Below are 10585 nucleotides of genomic sequence, written 5' to 3' on the forward strand. Positions count from 1 at the left end.
GCTCCATCAGACTAGAAGCATCATTCTAAATATTCTGGCTCATGAAGAGGGAAGGACTCCTCTCCCAAATGAAAGTTTTCCACATAAGGCTTCAATCTCTGACCATTAATCTTGTACACATTGTCATTGCCTGGATTCTCAATTTCAACAGCCCCATGAGTATAAACATTCTTCACAATGAAGGGACTTGTCCATCTTGATCTTAATTTTTTCGGAAAGAATTGGAGACGGGAATTGTACAATAGGACCTTTTGCTGAGGTTCAAAATTCTTCCCCAGGATATTTTTGTCATGAAAAGCTTTGGTCCTCTCTTTGTATATTTTAGAATTTTCGTAGGAGTCTCTCCTCAGCTCTTCTAATTCATTCAACTCTAATTTTTTTTTTCTACTTGCTTGGTCCATATCAAAGTTTAATTTCTTTATTACCCAGTAGGCTTTATGTTCCAATTCCACAGGCAAGTGGCAAGCCTTCCCATACACTAATCTGTATAGAGACATTCCAATCGGGGTCTTATAAGCAGTCCTATAAGCCCATAAAGCGTCGGATAGTCTGAGAGACCAATCCTTCCTATCTGGCCTTAAAGTTTTCTCTAAAATGTGTTTGGTTTCCCGATTAGAAATCTCAGCTTGCACATTCGTTTGTTGGTGGTATGGAGTGCTCACTTTATGCTTGATGTCATATTTCTTCATCAAAGCCTCAAATGTCCTATTGTAAAAGTAAGACCCGCCATCACTAATGATAGCCTTTGGAGTTTTAAATCTAGAAAAAATATTTTCCTTGAGAAATCATATGACCACTTTGTTTTCATTGGTCCTACTTGGAACTGTCTCAATCCAATTTGAAACATAATCCACACCAATCAATATATAAAGAAATTCAAAAGAAGATGGAAATGGGCCCATAAAATCAATACCCCAATAATCAAAAATCTCCAATGGTAAAATTGGGGATAAAGGCATCATGTTGCGCCGGGACACTCTTCCCAACCTTTGACATCTATCACAAGCAACACAGAAAGCATGAGTGTCTTTAAATATGGTGGACCAGTAAAAACCACACTGCAGGATTTTTGCAGTGGTTTTCTTAGCAGAAAAATGGCCACCACATGCTTCCATGTGATAAAAGGAAATAACACTCTGAACTTCATCCTCTGGGACACAACGTCTAAAAATTTGATCAGTCCCATATTTATATAAATACGGGTCATCCTAGAAGAAGTTCCTAACCTCGGTTTCAAAACGCTTCATATCTTGTGACTTCCAATAATATGGCATTTTTCCTGTTACAAGATAGCTTACTATATCCGCATACGAAGATAATTTGGAGATCGCAAATAATTGTTCATCAGCGAAAAGTGTCCTGAATATGCATCTCCTCAATGGAATCATCTAACATCAATCTAGAAAGGTGATCAGCCACTACGTTTTCTACTCATTTCTTATATTTTATCTCTAAGTCAAATTCTTGGAGTAGGAGGATTTATCTCAAAAGTCTCGACTTTGTATCCTTCTTAGATAGCAAATATTTCAAAGTCGAGTGGTCCGTGAAAATGACCACTTTAAATCTTAGCAAGTAGGATCTAAACTTATTTAAAGTAAAAACTACTGCAAGTAACTCTTTTTTAGTTGTTGAGTAGTTCACTTGGGCCGAGTTTAGAGTTCTACTTGCATAGTGAATAACATAGGGCCGTTTATCTTTCTTTTGTCCCAAAACAGCCCCTATAGTATAATCACTTGCATCGCACATTAGTTCAAAAGGAAGTGTCCAATCTGGTGGACGCATGATATGTGCAGTGGTAAGGGATGATTTAATTTTATTAAAGGTACTTGCACACTCATCTGTCCACTAAAATGAAACATCCTTTTGAAGAAGATTAGTTAATGTTCTATTAATGGCATTAAAGTCCTTGATGAATCTTCTATAAAAACCAGCATGCCCTATAAGTGATCTAATATCTCTAACAGTTCGGGGGATAGGTAGATTAGTTATAATGTCGAGTTTTGAGCGATCTACTTCGATTCCATTTTTGGAGATAACATGACCCAAAACAATTTCCTTTTGAAATGACATTTCTCCTAATTTAAGATAAGGTGTTTCTCTTCACACCTAGACAGGACAAGAGAAATTGTTAAGGCATTCCTTAAAACTACTCCCAAATATAGAGAAATCATCCATGAAAACCTCAAGAAACTTCCCAACCATATTTGAAAAAATACTTAACATACACCGTTGGAAAGTTGTTGGGGCGTTACACAATCCAAATGGCATCCGTTTGAAAGTAAACGTGTTAAATGGACAAGTGAACGTGGTTTTCTCTTGGTCTTCTAGGGCTATCTCTATTTGGTTATATCGAGAATATCCATCAAGAAAACTATACAAGGAGTGACCTGCTACCCTCTCTAAAACTTGATCAATGAATGGTAGAGGGAAATGGTCCTTCTTTATGACTTAGTTCAATTTTCTATAGTCAATGCAAACACACCAACCAGTGGTGACACGTGTTGGTATGAGTTCATTATTAGAATTCTGCACAATAGTTATTCCAGATTTCTTTGAGACTACTTGAGTTTGACTCACCCAAACACTATCGGATATTGGGTAGATGATTCCCACATTCAATAATTTGATCACCTCATTTTTTACAACTTCCATCATGTTTGGATTGAGACGCCTTTGAGGTTGTCTAATTGGTTTGGCGTCATCATTGAGGTGAATCTGATGGGTGCATATGGAAGGGCTTATACCTTTAATGTCAGAAATGGTCCAGCCCAAGGCTCCTTTGTGGTCCCTTAGAACTTTCAACAATTTAATCTCTTGATCCTTCTCCAAAAATGAAGAGATCACCACAGGATAAATTTTATTTTCACCTAAGTATACATACTTAAGCTCATTTGGTAGTGGTTTTAAATCAAGCTTTAGAACATTGGTTGGTGATGACAGAGGTCGCAAGTCCTCGATAGATATGATTTGAGTACGCGGTCTCCATTAGTACATACCAATGTCCTGGGTGGTAGTGCTCTCATTATCATCAGAAATTTCGGCAAGCACTTTTTCTAAATCAGAATTTTTCAAGTCTCCAATGACTTAAATTAATTCCTCAGTCAGACTAGATTCCAATTCCTTTTCTTCTATCAAGCAATCCATGAAATTTAACTCATGGATCTCATTATTATCAATGGGCTGCTTACATAGATTGAAAATATTTAGCTCTAGAGTCATGTTACCAAAAGACAAGTTCATCATTCCATTCCTGCAATTTATGATTGCATTTGAAGTTGCTAGGAATGGGCGGCCTGAAATGATGGGAACTTGAGCGCTAGCATTTACACATAGTTCAGTGTCTAGTACAATAAAATCCACGGGGAAGTAGAATTTCTCCACTTGGACTAGCACGTCCTCTAAAATTTTCCTTGGTACCTTAATAGAGTGGTCAGCGAGTTGGAGTGTAATCGTGGTTGGTTTAAGCTCGCCTAACCCCATTTGTTTGTAAACTGAATAAGGTACTAAGTTGACACTTGCACCCAAATCTAGCAAAGCATGCTGAATTTGAAAATTCTCAATAATACAAGGAATAGTGGGACTTTTCGAGTCTTTGTATTTAGGTACAGTCCTTTGTTGAATAATAGCGCTCACTTTCTCAATAAGGAAGGCTTTTTTGTGCACATTTAATTTTCTCTTTACAGTGTACAAGTCCTTGAGATATTTAGCATATAATGGAATTTGTCTAATGTCATCAAGTAGAGGAATATTTACAATAACTGTTTGGAGCACATCTAACACCTCTTGATATTTCATGGGGACAGTTGGATTCCGAAGTCTAGATAGGAACAGAACTGAAGGCTCATATGACTTAGTCTCTTTATCCTTTTGTTGTTGCGGCTCTTGAACTATAGCCGGTTCATTATTCTCTTGAGACAGTGACTCATCCTCCGGTATTTCTACCGGTTGCATTATCTTGTTATCGACCTCTTTTCCACTTTTCAAGGTAACGATAGCCTTAGCTTGTTCATGATGTAGCTCACTTGGATTTGAGTCTCCAATGAAATGTGTGTTTCGAGGGTTTGACACAGGTTGAGAAGGAAGGGTGCCTTTTTCCCTAGCATTTAGTTGAGTCTCAATCCTAACCACAGCTGTCTTTAATTCCTGATTTGATTGGATTAGAGACTGATTCATTTAAGCTTGAGAGTTCATGAATGTGGTCAATGCATCCTGCATAGATGATCGCTTTGGCAGAGGCACATATGGTGCATTGTTAGGTGCCCCAAAGAAGTTGTTTTGTGGAGGCATTTGAGGTGCATTGGGTGCATTAATTTGTGGTCCATTCCTCCAACTAAGATTAGGATGGTTACGCCAATTTGGATTATACGTGTTTCCCATTGGTTGCATAACTGACCTTTAGTAATTATTTATAGCATTTACTTGATCATGCTCATGCGTAATATTTTGTACAACTGAGATTATTGGACAATCCTTTGTGTCATGGTCTGTACCACCACAAATGCTATAAAAATTACCTAAGGAAGTGTTTACTTTAACCATATCAACCTTTCTAATTTCCAAGGTTTCGACCTTTCTGACCAATGCAGCGAATTTTGGATTAAGGTCGTCTTCCTCTCTTCGGACATACATTCCTGCTTTCTCTCTAGGAATGGGTCTAGTTTAGTTTGATTTAACAGAGACATCCCATGTCTGCGTATTCTCTGCTAACATATCTAGAAAATCCTAAGCCTCATTATGATCTTTGTCAAGAAAGGTTCCACCACACATCATCTCCATGAACTGACGGGTATCCATGGTGAGCCCCTTTCGAAAAGTATCAATCACGTGCCATGGTTCATAACCATGATGTGGACAAGTAATTAGAATGTCTTTGAAGTGCTCCCAAGCTTGAAAAAATAGTTCATTCCCCTTTTAGGAGAATGACATAATTTCTTGTTTTAGTATATTTGTTTTATGCTCGGGAAAGAAATTTTTCAAAAACTCTCTACTTAAGGCTTGCATGAAGTGATGGTATTAGGTCTTAGAGAGTTGAGTCATGCTTTGGCCCGATCCTTTAGAGAAAATGAGAATAGCCTAAGCTTAAGTACATCCATATTGCCATTATTTACTTGTAACATTGCAATTACTTCCTCAAAGTCCTTGAGGCGCAAGTAGGGGCTTTCAGAATCTAAGCTATAAAATTTAGGAATCAATTGAATCACACTTGGTTTAAAATCAATGTTCCCTGTGTGAGCAGGGAACACTATGCAAGATGGTAAAGTTGATCTTTCAGGGTGTAGATGTTCATGTAAAGTCCGTGGTTGGTTTAACACATTCCTATGAACTTCATTTTTATCCTCAAGAGGAGGATTAGGTTGATTTTCTCTGTTTTGATTTATAGTTGGATTTGGATTATCAACTGGGTCTGCCATGGAATCCAAGTAATGTTGAGTGCCTCTTCTAAGTGAATGATCAAGGCCTAGAATTAGTCCGCCTTCAGAAGAGAGTCGATTGTTTTGATCCCTACTCCAACGGGACATAAATCATCAACACCACATAACAAATACCACTAATTCAAATAGCAAGTATGATACTTAAAATAAAAATAAAAACTTAACCAACAACCCAGGCGGCAGGGTCGACCATGAGAGTTCAATTCACAAAGCAAAATAAATCAATAACCCAGGTGGCAGGGCCGACCATGAGAGTTCAGTCCACAAAGTAAAAATAAATCAACAACCTAGGCGGCAGGGCCGACCATGAGGGTTCAATCCACAAAGCAAAAATAAATTAACAACCCAGGTGGCAGGGCCGACCATGAGGGTTCAATCTACAAAAAAAAAAAAAAAGTAAAGCTAATGCAGAAATTAAACTATGATAATCTGGAAAATAGATTCAGCGGATGATCTTTGTGATCAAATAGCAACTGTAGGACAACCATAGCACTTGGGTGATAAAATCCCAAGCAAGGCAACCTTATGTCATAGTTAGTGCTTGAAAGACCCAACTGAATTTATTTTTAAAAAAAAAAGAAAAAAAATCTACAGAAAATTTAGAGGGTTTAGAAGAGAATTTACCTTAGCTATCTTGCACAAATCTAATCTATCTCAGTCTCTCCCCGGCAACGGCGCTAAAAACTTGATCGCTTGCCTCCAAATGCAGAGGTTCGTAAGTAGTATCCTGTGAATACAGGGTCAATCCCACAGGGAGATGAATTGTGAGAAGGAAAAAAATCAAATGTAAAACAAACTAAGTAATAAAAACTAAACTGATGATTTGATTTTGGGATTTTTGAATGGATGTAATTCAACTGAATAAAATAACACTCAAGCTTCAAAGTTCCACACATAGGTTAATGTTCCAAAATCATGATGACTTGGATAACATAACTAGGATCTGAGCACTATGGTCAACCTAATCAAAAAATAAAACAATTTAAATATTTTAATAAGTGATATAAAATATTAGAAAATCATGGATTTGCACCATTGACATATATTCTCAAGCACCAGTGATTTTAAGTATTCAATATCTATAGGATAATGAATATCAAAGAAATATAGCAAGTTGAGAACCTCTCCTATCTAGGAAATCTGATTGATCTAGGGTAAGCCTATCCATCAATGTAGATCTCATATGATGAAAACATATGGATCTCACAAGATGATAAAAAAACAAAACCTAAATAATAGATAACATGCATACACCATTCTTCTCGTTATTAAAAACAATCAATCATCAAAACTTAAAGAAATATTAAACCCATGTGCTTCCCTTCTAGCTTGGGCTAAAGGGAACTTAGAAAAACATAACTAGAATAGAAAAAGAAAGGAACAAGAAAGAAAGAAATGCAAATAGAAAAGATCTAAAAGGGAAAAAAGATAATTATAAAATTAAAAACCCTTTAAAAACCCTAAATATTGTTCTCGAATGCTTTTAATAATGGTTAAGAATGCCCTATTTATAAGTAAGCAACTCTAATTTTCGTACAAAGTTGAAAAACTCTAAAAACCGCCTCAAATATACGTAGTTTTTCAAAATAGACTTCTCGCTGCACAGTTTTTCAAAATAAACCTCAGATCTTCAAAATGTACTTTTTCAGGACGATTTCAGGATTCTTTACTTCAAATCTTTGACTTTCTTCATTCTTCACTTGGTTTTCTTGGATCTTTGACATGTGAATTCTTCAATCTTGGTCTCCTAAGATCCATCCCCTGCCTTGGTGATTTTTTAGTATAAAATTCATGCTTTTAACACCCTTTTTCAATTCAAGCACTTAAATTCACCTTGCAACACATACATGAATAAAATAAAATATTAAGCGGATTCATGTTCATAAAACCAAGATATAAATGAGAGAATTATGCAATATTTGAGTCTCAACACATACACGGCCTGAGTATCATTGATCAGATTTTCGGGAGGACAGTGTTAAGACTCAAATATTGCATAATTTTCGCCATTTATATCTTGGTTTTATGAACATAAATCATCTTAATATTCTATTTTACTCATGTATGTGTTGCAAGGTGAATTTAAAAGCTTGGATTGAAAAAGGTGTTAAAAAGTAAGAATTTGATGCTCAAATTCACCAAGGCAATGGATGGATCTTAGGAGATCAAGATTGAAGAATTCACATGCCAAAGATCCAAGAAAACCAAGCGAGGAATGAAGAGAATCGAAGATTTGAAGTGAAGAATCCTGAAATCGTCCTAAAAAGGTGTATTTTGAAGCTGTGAAGTTTATTTTGGAAAACTGCGCAGCAGGAAGTCTGTTTAAAACGAACTATGCAGCGAGAAGTCTAATTTTGAAAAATACTTATATTTGAGTCGTTTTCTAGTGTTTTCAACTTTGTACGAAGTTTGGAGTTCCCTACTTATAAATAGGGCCTCCTAGGGCATTCTAAACCATGATTAGAAGCATTCAAGTGCAAGATTAAGGGTTTATTTTAAGAGTTTTTAGTTTTATTAAAGCTTTATAAGTTGTTTCTTTCCTTTTAGATTTTTTTATTTGCAATTTTTCTTCTTTCTTTCTTGTTGCTTTTTATTTCTGCAATTTAATTATGTTTTTCTAAGTTCCCTCTAGCCCAAGCTAGAAGGGAAGCACATGGGTTTAATATTTCTTTAAATTATGATGATTGATTGTTTTAATGATGAGAATAATGGTGTATGCATATTATCTATTATTTAGGTTTTGTTTTTATCCTCTTGTAAGATCCATATGTTTCCATCATATGAGATTTACATTGATGGATAGGCTTACCCTAGATTAATCAGATTTCCTAGATAGGAGATGTTCTCAACCTGTTATATTTCTTTGATATTCATTATCCTATAGATATTGAATACTTAAAATCACTGACGCTTGAGAATATATGTCAATGGTGCAAATCTATTATTTTCTAATCTTTTATATCATTTATTAAAATATTTAAAGTGTTTTATTTTCCGATTAGGCTGACCATAGTGCTCAGATCCTAGTTGTGTTATCCAAGTCATCATGATTTTGGAACATTAATCTATGTGTGGAACTTTGAAGCTTGGGTGTTTTTTTTATTCAATTGAATTACATCCATTCAAAAATCCAAAAATCAAATCATCAGTTTAGTTTTTATTACTTAGTTTGTTTTGCATTTGATTTTTTCCTTCTCGCAATTCATCTCCCTGTGGGATCGACCCTGTATTCACAGGATATTACTTATGAACCTCTGCACTTGGAGGCAAGCAGTCAAGTTTTTGGCGCCGTTGCCGGGGAGAGACTGAGATAGATCAGATCTGTGCAAGATAGCCAAGGTAAGTTTTCTTCTAAACCCTCCAGATTTTCCATAGATTTTTTTTTTTTTTTCTTTTTTTTTTCTTTGAAAATAAATTCAGTTGGGACTTTCAAGCACTAACTATGACATAAGGTTGCCCTGCTTGGGATTTTATCACCCAAGTGCTATGGTTGTCCTATAGTTGCTGTTTGATCACAAAGATCATCCGCTGAATCTATTTTCCATATTAGCATAGTTTAATTTCTGCATTAGTTTTACTTTTATTTATTTATTTATTTTTTTATTTTGCTTTGTGGACTGAACCCTCATGGTCGGATGTGCAGACTGGGTTTTTGATTTATTTTGCTTTTTGGACTGTACCCTCATGGTCGGCTCTGCCACGGGTTGTTGATTTATTTTGCTTTGTGGATGAACCCTCATGGTCGGCTCGCCACTGGGTTGTTGATTTAAGTTTTTATTTTTATTTTAAGTATCATACTTGCGATTTGAATTAGTGGTATTTGTTGTGTGGTGTTGATGGTTTGTCCCGTTGGAGTACGGATCAAAACAATCGACTCTCCTCTGAAGGGGGACTAGTTCCAGGCCTTGATCATTCACTTAGAAGAGGTACTCAATATCACTTGGATTCCATGGCAGACCCGATTGATAATCCAAATCCAAATCTGCCAGATCCAACTATAAATCAACATAATCCTCCTCTTGAGGATGAAAATGAAGTTCATAGGAATGTGTTAAACCAACCACGGACTTTACGCGAACATTTACACCTTGAAAGATCAACTTTACCATCTTGCATAGTATTCCATGCTCACACAGGGAACATTGATTTTAAACCAGGTGTGATTCAATTAATCCTAAATTTCATGGCTTAGATTCTGAAAGCCCCTACTTGCATCTCAAGGACTTTGAGGAAGTAATTGCAACGTTACAAGTAAACAATGGCAATAGGGATGTACTTAAGCTTAGGTTATTCTTATTTTCTCTAAAGGATCGGGCCAAAGCATGGCTCAACTCTCTAAGACCTAATACTATCACTTCATGGCAAGCCATAAGTAGAGAGTTTTTGAAAAAGTTCTTTCCCGAGCACAAAACAAATGCACTAAAATAAGAAATCATGTCATTCTCCCAAAAGGGGAATGAACTATTTTTTCAAGCTTGGGAGCGCTTCAAAGACATTCTAATTACTTGTCCACATCATGGTTATGAAATATGGCACATGATTTATGCTTGCCGAAAGGGGCTCACCATGAATACCCGTCAGTTCATAGAGATGATGTGTGGTGGAACCTTTCTTGACAAAGATCATAATGAGGCTTGGGATTTTCTAGATTTGTTAGTAGAGAATACGCAAACATGAGATGTCTCTGCTAAATCAGACCAAACTAGACCCATTCCTAGAGAAAAAGCGGGAATGTATGTCCTAAGAGAGGAAGACGACCTTAATGCAAAATTCGTTGCAATGGCTAGAAAGGTCGAAACCTTGAAAATTAGGAAGGTTGATATGGTTAAAGCAAACACTTCCTTAGGTAATTTTTGTAGCATTTGTGGTGGTACAGACCATGACACAAAGGATTGTCCAATAATCTCAATTGTACAAAATATCACGCATGAGCATGATCAAGTAAATGCTATAAATAATTACCAAAGGTCAGTTATGCAACCAATGGGAAACACGTATAATCCAAATTGGCGTAACCATCCTAATCTTAGTTGGAGGAATGGACCACAAATTAATGCCCCCAATTCACCTCAAATGCCTCCACAAAATAACTTCTTTGGGGCACCTAATAATGCACCATATGTGCCCCCACCAAAGCGATCATCTGTGGAGGA

The 10585-nt window shown here is 36.2% G+C and overlaps 2 non-coding genes across 2 annotated transcripts; one reads left to right on the top strand and one right to left on the bottom strand.

Moving 5' to 3' along the window:
- Positions 1-4837: 4837 nt before the first annotated feature.
- Positions 4838-4944, top strand: LOC131238397 (small nucleolar RNA R71). The gene has a single exon (XR_009167803.1). It is a non-coding gene; the product is annotated as a small nucleolar RNA R71 (small nucleolar RNA).
- Positions 4945-9848: 4904 nt separating this feature from the next.
- On the bottom strand, positions 9849-9955 carry LOC131238295 (small nucleolar RNA R71). The gene has a single exon (XR_009167699.1). It is a non-coding gene; the product is annotated as a small nucleolar RNA R71 (small nucleolar RNA).
- Positions 9956-10585: the final 630 nt, after the last annotated feature.

This window comes from Magnolia sinica, chromosome 2 (assembly GCF_029962835.1).
Source record: "Magnolia sinica isolate HGM2019 chromosome 2, MsV1, whole genome shotgun sequence".
Lineage (NCBI taxonomy): Eukaryota > Viridiplantae > Streptophyta > Magnoliopsida > Magnoliales > Magnoliaceae > Magnolia > Magnolia sinica.